The sequence below is a fragment of the Gouania willdenowi genome, chromosome 1 (assembly GCF_900634775.1).
Source record: "Gouania willdenowi chromosome 1, fGouWil2.1, whole genome shotgun sequence".
In the NCBI taxonomy this organism is placed as follows: Eukaryota; Metazoa; Chordata; class Actinopteri; order Blenniiformes; family Gobiesocidae; genus Gouania; species Gouania willdenowi.
Genome location: NC_041044.1, coordinates 2211031 through 2221030, shown reverse-complemented (window position 1 = coordinate 2221030; position 10000 = coordinate 2211031). Strand labels below are relative to the sequence as shown.

The window sequence follows — 10000 nt, the reverse complement described above, 5'->3', positions numbered from 1 at the left end:
AAAGAAGAAAAAGAAGATTTCACTGCTCAAACATTCACACACACAGTTATAATAAACTGTGTGTGTGTGTAGACGACAACAGTGGCACACACTATCACAGGGTTCTCAACATTATCTCACACCCACATTCTGCCACAGCCATTAAGTCGTGACCCACAACGAACTTTTTTTATGTAATTTTGAAGCTGATTTTAGAGTTATTTTGTATATTTGCAGTCATTTTGTGTGTTTTAAGAGTGAATTTGTGAGTTTTTTCAGTGGTTTTGTGTATTTTTCTGTCATTTTCTGTGATTTTTAGGAGTTATTTTGTATATCTGTAGTCATCTTGTGTGTTTTTGGAGTGAATTTGTGTGTAGTTCTTGTCGTTTTTGTGTATTTTCTATCTTTTTTGTTTTAGAATTCAACCAACCAAATTTATTTTTTCAAAAATGTTGTTGAAAACACACATATATAATCTTTTTTAAAAACATAAATCTATATATTTCCCTGTGCATTCCACAGCGTGCCTGTCTGTCCAAAGAAAAGTTTTTTTAACTGTGTTTAATGGACGGACGACATATTATTAACACGGCTAGAACGCAGAGGGAGGTGTGTCCTGTTTTTTCTTTATTTAAATCCAACAAACACTTTATTCTGAAAATCTATTTAAAAGGCAATTAGAAACAATCCTAACTAATGTAACTGGAGGGTTAGGGTAACTTTTGTGTCCGTCACTGTGGAGGAAGGTGTTGGAATTACACGCCCATCGTCTACGATTTAACTGGCCCTGGTGTGTGTGTGCTTGTGTGTGTGTGTGTGTGTGTGTGTGAGAGAGAGATGTCGTATCAATCCTAATCGGAGCATCGGACTTTTAATTTGCGTCGTACGTCTTTTATGTTTTACGATCTATTCTTCACAGATGCTTTAATTTCTTCGATCCATCAACTACTTCCTGTTTCCTGCTCACGTTTTAAAGCAGATCCACTAAATTTATGTTTCCAATTCATGAGGGGACTGTTGGTGGTTGGGGGGGGGGGGGGGGGGGCAAGGAACAGGACAAGACTGCCAACAAGACACACACACACACACACACACACACACACGGAGAGAACTGGAATGCAAATCAGAGTGTCTGGAAGCGATTAGGTAAAAAAAAAAAAGAAAGAGCATGTCTTCTCTTTCTGTGTCAGAGCAGCGACACACAGCCAGTCGCACGCACGCACACACACACACACACACACACACACACACACACACACACACATTACTAACCCATAAAACTCAAACCAGGGCCAGTTAAATCGTAGACGATGGGCGTGTAATTCCAACACCTTCCTCCACAGTGACGGACACAGTTTCATTAGTTATGATTGTTTGTAGTTTAATAGATTTTCAGAATAAAGCGTTTGCTTGATTTACATTTTTAAATAAAGAAACAACATGACACACCTCCCTCTACGTTTTTCACACTGCAGGAAAGAGTTAATAACACGCCGTCCATCCATTAAATACAGGCACAAATATGTGTGGATTCTCAACAGGTGGGTCGGGACCCAAAAGTGGGTCGCAAACCTGTACTCGCTGAGTCGCGGACAGCCGGTCAGAAATAAATACGTAATGTTGGACTTGTCTTTTATTTTGAAGGAAACTTTTATTTTGACAGGCATGCGGTGAAATGCATGTTACACAGAAAACTATATACATTTATGTTTAAAAAAGATCCTATATATATATATATATATATATATATATATATATATATATATATATATATATATATATATACAAGATGACTACAAATAAACAAAATAAGTCCTAACAAATCACACACAATGATAGAAAAATACACAAAACAACAGGACAATATCGATCTGATTCAATATCAGTGTGAATCTTACATACTTTTATGATTTATTACGTTGTGTGGAACGTTAGAAAAGTCAGAAAATGTCAGTCAGGTTGAAGAAAAACTGACATATTTGATCATAAACCAATGAGTTACAGACATTTAAACAGAAAAATATCCATATATATATATATATATATATATATATATATATATATATAACAGCGTTGGTTAAAGTTAAACTTAGCCTGCGAACATTAAATCCATTTTAAAAGTGTGTAAATGATTTATATTTGTTGTGTGTATAACGATGCATCACTGTTGGTGTTTTTGTTGGGGTCGGAAAACTAGCCTTTGGCCCCTGGCATTGGTTGGTATTTTAAATGTAATAATAATATTATTAATAATAATAATACGCTTTATTTAAAAGTGTTTTTCGAGAAACTCAGACACCTCACAAGTTAAAACAAGAATAGCAGAAACAGCAATTAAAACAAATAAATATAAATATAACAATCTTCTCTATTCCGTCCCTCCAAAATAAACTAATAAATTATATATAGAGATTTTAGATATAATCTGATATTCCTATTTTATTTATTTTAGCTGATATTGAAGAAAAAAATGACCCATACGGAGCAGCTTCCGTCGCTCTCAGCTCGATCCAATAGGAATGATTTATATCATATGAATTATTGGACATCGTGGAGCTCAGCCCTAGAAACATATTGTACAAGGTTTTTTTTTTATTATTCTAATACAATGTTTAATTCTCTATTTGTAAGATTTCAGGTCATGTTGGAAATGTTTCCTGCCCACGTGCGTGTGAGAAAAATATGAATTTAAAAAAAAAAAAGATCAATAAAATGGAAAGTCACTTTTTCACCTCCGATACGATACCGATATCCATCTGATTAGATATCAGTGTGATTCATACATACTTTTATGACTTATATGTGAAACGTGAGAAAAGTCTGAAAACAGTGGGTTAACTAATGAGTTACAGACATACTAGTAAAACAACTTGTAAATTACCTTAATAACTACAATAAAATCAATATATATTATATCGGATATTTTAAACGCAGGCTAATATAATCTGATATCATTTTTTTTATTTATTTTTTGCTGATATCTGATATTTATTATATTAATATCAGGTGAGGATATCCATTCCAGCTTCTCTCAGATTAATCATTGGACATCGTGGAGCTCGACTCAGCCCTAGAAACATATTGTACGAGGTTCTTTTTTTTTTTTTTAATTAAAATACAATGTTGTAAAATTCCAATCATGTTGTGAATGTTTGTGCGTACGTTGTGCGTGTGCATGTGAGACAAACATAAGAATGTAAAGACAAATAGTGTGAAGAGGAGAGATCAGTGAAAAGATCAAAATTAAACGACAGAGTCACTTCTTCATTCCCGATACGATACGATACGATTCAATATCAGTGCGAATCATACATACTTTTATGACTTATTTTGTAGTGTGAACATTAGAAAAGTTAGAAAACAACAATGGGTTACGGACATTTTGAGTTTAAACAGAGAAATATTCTACAATCGAATAAAATAAATTAAAAAAAATAAAGAAGACGTAAAAAATAACATATATATATATATATATATATATATATATATATATATATGTAGATACTTTATCCCAGAGGAAATTCAAGTGCCCAGTATCATACAGCGTGATCCATATATTCCACACACACTCTTAAATACAAGGTTAAAAGTTACTATCAATACTAATAAATAAAAGTGTACATATGTACAGTGTTATAGCAGCAGGGATAAAATATAATAAATAAAAACATAATGGAGATTTTAGATGTAGGGTCGATATAATACAATCATTTGTTTAATGTATTGCCGATTTTGGACAAATGTCTGATACTTATGATATTAAAATCAGGTTGTGACATCATTAAAAAAACGATCCATCCCAGCTTTATCACATTAATTATTGGATATCGTGGAGCTCAGCTCAGCCCTAGGAACATATTCTACAAGGTTTTAGGTTTTTGCTTTTTAAATTCAAATATAATGTTGTAGAATTTCAATCATGCTGCAAATGTTTCCTGCGTGCATGTGTGCGCGCGCGCGTGTATGAGAGAGAAAAATAAGAACGTAAAGACAAATAGTGTGTAAGTTTAAACAAGTCCAACAAAAGAGGAACCGCACGGGGCATCGCCTTCTTATTATTCCTGCACACACACACACATGCACACACACACATTCACCGCACACGCACTGCAGTGTGTACCTGGTGTGTGTGAGTACTCCAGTTTCTGCTGAAGGCTCTCCGTGGAGGAACAACACCGGTTCTCCTTTGGTCCGTAAATACAAAGCCCGGTCCGTGCGTGCGTGCGTGTGTCCGTCCGTGCGTGTCACGGTGTCGGTGTGTACCAGCTCGTGATGCTCAGAGCAGAAAAGGCGCGCGCCGTGTCTGCTTCTCTCCTTTTGCTTTTTCCTCTTTCTCACACTTTCAGTGCGTCCGTGCGCGTCCGTGCGTGGACTGGAAGTGAGTGTGAATGTGTGTGTGTGTGTGTGTCAGCAGCCCCACGCGCACTCTCTCTCTCTCTCTCTCTCTCTCTCCTGTTGGCTGAACAAAATAAGGGGGCGGGGCCTAGATGTGGATTGGCTGGTTCTGATTGGAGGGGAGGAGGAGGAGGAGGAGCCTCTACATTCTTCAGCTCTGATTTTACCCAATTTTCATGACCACATATTTATTCATAGCACAGCCACTGTGTGTGTGTGTGTGTGTGTGTGTGTGTGTGTGTGTGTGTGTGTGTGTGTGTGTGTGTGTGTGTGTGTTGGTTTCCACTCACTGAGATGCTCTTGTTTTTGTTGTCATTTTGTATTTTTTTTCTTTCTGTCATTGTGTGTATTTCTTGTTTTTTTTTTGTGTATTTCTGTGTTATGTTGTGTATCTTTGTGTTATGTTGTGTATCTTTGTGTTATGTTGTGTATATTTGCAGTCAGTGTGTGTGTTTTTGGATAAATGTGTATTTCTACTGGTGCTTTGTGTATTTTTTCTATCGTTTTGTTTCTTTTTTTGAGTCATCTTGTGTACTTTGGCTGTTGTTTTGTATATTAGATTTATCCAAGAACACACACACCGACTGCAAATATACACAACATAACACAAAGATACACAACATAACACAAATATACACAACATAACACAAATATACACAACATAACACAAAGATACACAACATAACACAAATATACACAACATAACAGAAACATTCGCAAAAACAGAAAATATACAGAAGAACAGCCAAAATACACAAAATGTCTTGTGTGTTTAAATGAATGTGTTTTACAGTGTTAACTAATACTAGGACATTTCAGTGTGTGTGTGTGTGTGTGTGTGTGTGTGTGTCTCACATTCAGAGTTAATGGAACATTGATTTTAGACGATGGAGAGGCCGACACATAAAGACACTAATTACTATACCAAGTACAGTTATTTATTTATTTTTATATCCAAAGCCTTGCATTTTATCATGTTTATTATCTCTTATTTATTTTAACAATATTATGTATTCTAAATCCAGTGAGTTCAATTTGACATAAAAACAAATCTAACTAATTCTGTGCTCATATTTCCAGCAACTATTTTTGGTGTTTTTAGCACCAGAAAAAAAAGTCTGTCATCCAGGTCTGTTGGACAAAAAAAGAGAGGAAACTTGACTGCATTTTAGGGGTTGAACAGACGAGTCGATTAGTCGACTTTAGTGTTGTCTCATGACTGTCTACGTGACGTCGACTAGTCGCAGTACCTGACTTTTGCCCAAGATGGCGGCACAACACAGCAAACGATGGTCCTAGTACCCCTGCACGGCAAGGCAGCACAACATCAAGTGTTTCTCCTCAAACTGGTAGGCAGATACTACGGCTAATATACATGCTAACGTTAGCTGTAGTGGTCACATGTCTGTGTATTAAGCAGACCTGGAAAACATCAGCAGGACGGAAGCTCCGTAAACGGGGTCAGACCGCTGTTGTGCCAAAATCTGTGACCAGAGGTGGCGACAGTTCCAACCCCTGGGGCTTCTGGGTGGACATTTACTCCCCCTTAAACACATTTGTAATTCTTCTCCAGTTTGCTTTACGTCACCCACTGGAGCATCATGTTTAAGGGGGAGTAAATAGCTCCTTAATAGCGACGAAGAGGTTTAGCACTCTTTTTCTCTACCTCCGAGAAGCCACAGCGGTCACAGATTTTTTGGGGTCACAGACTTTGGCACAACACTGGCTTCGGTGAAGGAAGACGAAGCTACAGTAAAAACAGCCCAAACAAAGTCTAAACGCCCTGAGGAAGCCTCGGGGCTATCCAGTTACCGTAGACTCACGGTAGGTGAAGCAGCAGTGTTCCTGGGTTCACTTCACTTCTATAGCATGTCCCGAGTTCCAGGGGCTGGTGGTGTTGTGCCAAAGTCTGTGACCCGAAAAAATCTGTGACCGCTGCGGCTTCTCAGAGGTAGAGAAGAAGAGTGCTAAACCTCTTCATAGCAATTGACTGCCAAAGACGTCTATAGACGTTAATTCTGGCTGGGGTTGCTAGGAGATAGTGTGACGAAGCTCTCCTGTGAATATCTAACTTGTATCATGATGTAGTGACCACTGGTGACATGTAGGTGGCAGCAGAGCACCTTTGGATGAGAGATCACCTGTGATGAGCAGAGCTCAGAGGGAGAGGATAGGAGTTTATGAGACAGAAAATGGCGCTACAGATGCTGAAGTTCCCACCAGCTCACAGCAGCTCACACTCAACCAGAGCATGTGTGGAACTAAGTGGACTATTGACAGTGTGGTGATGGTGAGAGAAAACGACCAAAAAATGGGGCAAGCGCTGACACTAGGCATGTCCGGGATGAGGAGGAAGTTGTGTGTGTGGAGAATGATGGGGGAGAGACTTGGAGGAACGCCAAAATACAGTAAGAAATCCATTCAACTCTGACATAGATAGTAAAATAATAATGCTACCATCAAAAGCCTGGTCTCAGTGTTGTTTTAGTCGTTTTATAGAAGGAAACAATGTTGAGGTGTCACTTCAGAAAAAGACGTTTTTCTCAGCTTTTTGTCACAAACTGGTGATTTGTGTGAAACTTGCCTCTATTCAACTGATGATTACAGAAGAACAAAATAAGCTAGAAACAAAGTTATTATTTTTCTGATGAAACTAGAGACTTTAATCTTTCAGAATCTGCTCAAAATATTCTATGGGTCTTTAAAAATCAGTGAAAATCATCTAAAACACCTGGCAATATGGGGTGGCTGCTCTGAAAATGGCTGGCAGTGAATGAGTTAAGGAGGTATTTGCTCCCCCTTAAACATGACGCTCTGGTGGGTGAAGTAAATGCTGACTGGATAAGAATTACAAACATGTTTAAGGGGGAGTAAACGTCCCCCCGAGAAGCTTAGGGGTTGGAACTGTCGCCACCTGCGGTCACAGATTTGTTCGGGTCACATATTTTGGTATAACACCAGCACTCGGCTGCCGCTCAGCTTCGGCTCTTGGTGATGTCATCGACTAGTCGTCGTTCACTCGACAAGAACGCACATAAAGTCGACCTTTAAAATTTAAAATTATGAAGTCGTTCAATCGCTACTGCATTTAGGTGTCACACAAGGCATCAACATTTATTATTTATTTTTTCATTTTTAGCCTATTTATCTTTTAATCTGTCTATCTATCTATCTATCTATCTATCTATCTATCTATCTGTCTGTCTGTCTGTCTGTCTGTCTGTCTGTCTGTCTGTCTGTCTGTCTATCTATCTATCTATCTATCTATCTATCTATCTATCTATCTATCTATCTATCTATCTATCTATCTATCTATCTATCTGTCTGTCTGTCTATCTATCTATCTATCTATCTATCTATCTATCTATATATTTATTGATTGATTCATATATCTGTTTATTTATTTATCTATCTATATATATATTTATTGATTCATTAATCTGTTTATTCATTTATCTATCTATATATATATATATATATATACAGTATATATATATATATATTGATTGAGTCATATATCTATCTATCTATCTATCTATCTATCTATCTATCTATCTATCTATCTATCTATCTATATATATTGATTGATTCATATATCTGTTTATTCATTTATCTATCAGTCCACAAACTTCCAGATCAACTTCACTGAGCAGAAAAGTGATCACGTGACGATCCATTAAACCTGATCAATTAACCTGATCAATCAACAACATACCAACGCAGTGATCACTTCACAGTCAGAGATTCTATCATGAGATCCTCGTCATACATTATTCAAACACTGAAGGTCACATCAAGACAAACGTGGAGTGCTTAAGTGGATCATGTGAACGTAATGAGTCTCCACTTTGACTTAATGAGAGACGATAAAACCACTACAGTATTATAGTGTCGTACAACAACACTGTCAATATGACAACAACTGTGTCCTTAGGTTCACATATCTAAACTTTAACAGGAAAAAATCACCATTTAATCAGGAAAACATCCCAATAACACATTTAATTCTTCTAAAACAGGTGTTCTCAACTGGTCTCACCCTGGGACCCTCATTTCACCACGCTCAATAAACTGTGACCCAGTTTTCTCAATGATCTTTTTTTAAAACATAAATCTCTGTATTTTCCTGTGTAACATGCATTTCACAGCATGCCTGTCAAAAGAAAAGTTTCTTTCAAAATAAAAGACAAGTCCAACATGAGAGATATTAACGATTAATTTATTTTTGACCAGCTGTCCGTGACCCAACCAGTACAGGTCTGCGACCCACTTTTGGGTCCCAACCCATCAGTTGAGAATCACTGTTCAAAAACAGTGGTTCTCAACCTTTTCAGCCCACAACCTCCATAAATAATGGAACAAGTGGTGAAATAGGATTTTAAAAACACAGAAATTGGTTAAAAGGTGCAAATTGTGGGTAATGGAATTTAAAAATGCAGGGAAAATTAGTTTAACTAGCAAAATATGGGCATTCAATTTGTGAATGTTATTAAATTGGCACAAATAATCATGAAATCTGGTGAAAAGATGTTAAAAGTGACAATAATGGGTCAACATATGTGACATTAGGTGTAAAAGTGGTGGAAAGTGTTTATAAGTGCTGAACATTTCTGGAAAGTGGAAAAATGCGTAGAAAAGTCATTAAAATGTGTAGCAAAAATACATTGCAGTTATTTTTTAGATTGCTAACAAGCATGGGTCCAAACTGAACTCTAACACAGTCTACATGTCCATCATGATCAACACTTAAAATCATCACCATCTCAAAACAAGCTCATTCAACCACAACACTAGCAAATAAACACACACTGAACTACACAATACTAACAACATTACATGAAATACATCTTATCTTTCAATCTTGAATGATTGTTGTTAATTATAAAATATGATCTTTGCACTTTGCTGGTTCTAAATGTATGCAGTGATATATTACAATTAGATGATTGAAACAATTTACAGTAAGTATTTCAGTACCCCACAAAAAATATAAACATTACTCTAAACAGAAAAATGCAGAATATTAGAATTCCAGTGGAAGAATATGATTTAAATCCACATCACATCTAATGTCTTCTCTGGCGAGGGTTTTTTTTTTTTTAACTTTATTTAATATATGTTCCAAACTTCCAGCTAATCATAGATTATTTTATTTTGTAAATCCTCCCCTTTCTCCTTTTCCTCTCCTTCTTCCTCTTCCTCTCCTTCTTCCTCTTCTATCTCTCCTTCCTCCTTTTCCTCTCCTTCCACTCTTTCCTCTCCTTCCTCCTTCTTCCTCTCCTTCCTCCGTTTCCTCTCCTTCTTCCTCTTCTTCCTCTCCTTCCTCCTCTTCCACTCCTTCCTCCTCGTCCTCTCTTTCTTCCTCTTCTTTCTCTCCTTCCTCCACTTCGTCTCCTTCCTCCTTTTCCTCTGCTTCCACCTCTTCCTCTCCTTCCTCCTCTTCCTCTCCTTCTTCCTCTTCTTCCTCTCCTTCTTCCTCTTCTTTCTCTCCTTCCTCCTCTTCCACTCCTTCTTCCTCCTTCTTTCTCTCCTTCCTCCTCTTCCTCTCCTTCTTCCTCTTCTTTCTCTCCTTCCTCCTCTTCCACTCCTTCTTCCTCCTTCTTTCTCTCTCTTCCCCTCCTTTTCC

At 37.2% G+C, this 10000-nt stretch overlaps 1 protein-coding gene across 8 annotated transcripts in view; it reads right to left on the bottom strand.

The window, feature by feature from the left end:
* The window catches only part of tenm3 (teneurin transmembrane protein 3), a 543864-nt gene that overhangs the window by 235110 nt on the left and 298754 nt on the right, over nucleotides 1-10000 (bottom strand). The window contains exon 1 of one of the 8 annotated variants that reach the window (XM_028461328.1): nucleotides 4100-4366. The exons of the other annotated variants lie outside the window; for them this stretch is intronic. The gene's annotated coding sequence lies outside the window, so the exon portion shown is untranslated. Of the gene's footprint in view, nucleotides 1-4099; nucleotides 4367-10000 lie in introns of those variants that run through there. 8 annotated transcript variants of the gene reach the window in all.